Genomic DNA, 1,189 nt, shown 5'->3' on the forward strand with positions numbered 1-1,189 from the left:
ATACCGAACAGAAGGCACACGACTGAGTGCTTAACGGTGACAGACAAAGAGCGACGACGACGACAACAACTCTGGGACCTGCTGCTTTTGTCGCCGGCGATAGAGAGAGACGTTACTTGAGGCTTTACGACAGGGGTCGGTAATCACATAATAGATTAGGGAATTTATTAAGGGATGCGGTAGGGAAAAAGGTGTTGGAGAACGACGCCGTTTTCAATTTTTCTTCCTCTACAATAGTTGTTTTTTTTTTTCTTTAATTTTTTATTAAAATTTTTAACAACTTAAGTATCCAGGCCCAAAATAAGGAAAAAAAAAAGTTATACACTTAATTATTTTTCATCAATCCTAATGACGATTATACGTGTGATATCATATACTAGCTATAAGTCTACTTTTTAGTAAGGTCCATTGTTAAGAAATTTGTTTCCCTTCAGTAGAATGCACTATAAGTTAGTTTCATTATAAACCTACATGTGTCATCTATACATGGAGATAATATTTTTTATCTACATGATAGCACTTGCCCTCATTTTATATATGGTCAATTTTATGGTATCTTTTATTTAATGTTTAACTTTTTGTTTAACTTAATTTTTATAATAATTTTAAATATTTAAGTTTTTTTAATTTTTATTATTTAACTTTTTTCACCAATTAAACAATAATTTTTAGGCATCATAACAAACACCTTTATATATTTCTGTAATCAATCTTATAAAAATAAGGGCAATTTACGCATCTAAATTGTTTGACCTTCAATATTACGCAAATACATTGTTTCCAAATTTAATACGCAAATGCATTGTTTCACTATTTTATGTAAACCGCTACTGGCAGTAGCGGTTTATGTGTGTGAGTGTGTGAGTGTAAACCGCTGCTGCCAGCAGCAGTTTACGTGCGTGTGTGTGAGTGTAAACCGCTACTGGCAGCAGCGGTTTACGTGCATGTGTGTATACTATTTAAATAATATTATAAATAAAAAATTTAATTTATCATTTCACAATATAATTTAAAAAATATAAATATGCATGTAATAAATTTTTTATTTGTATTTATTATTAAAATGAGATTAAATAGCAAATCAAAGAGTGAGTACTCACAAAGTACTAAAATATATAAACTAAGACTAATTTTTTTTTTATCTTCATCCCTTCTAAAACTCATGAATGATAAAATAATTTATTTTTAG

This window comes from Arachis hypogaea, chromosome 14 (assembly GCF_003086295.3).
Source record: "Arachis hypogaea cultivar Tifrunner chromosome 14, arahy.Tifrunner.gnm2.J5K5, whole genome shotgun sequence".
Lineage (NCBI taxonomy): Eukaryota > Viridiplantae > Streptophyta > Magnoliopsida > Fabales > Fabaceae > Arachis > Arachis hypogaea.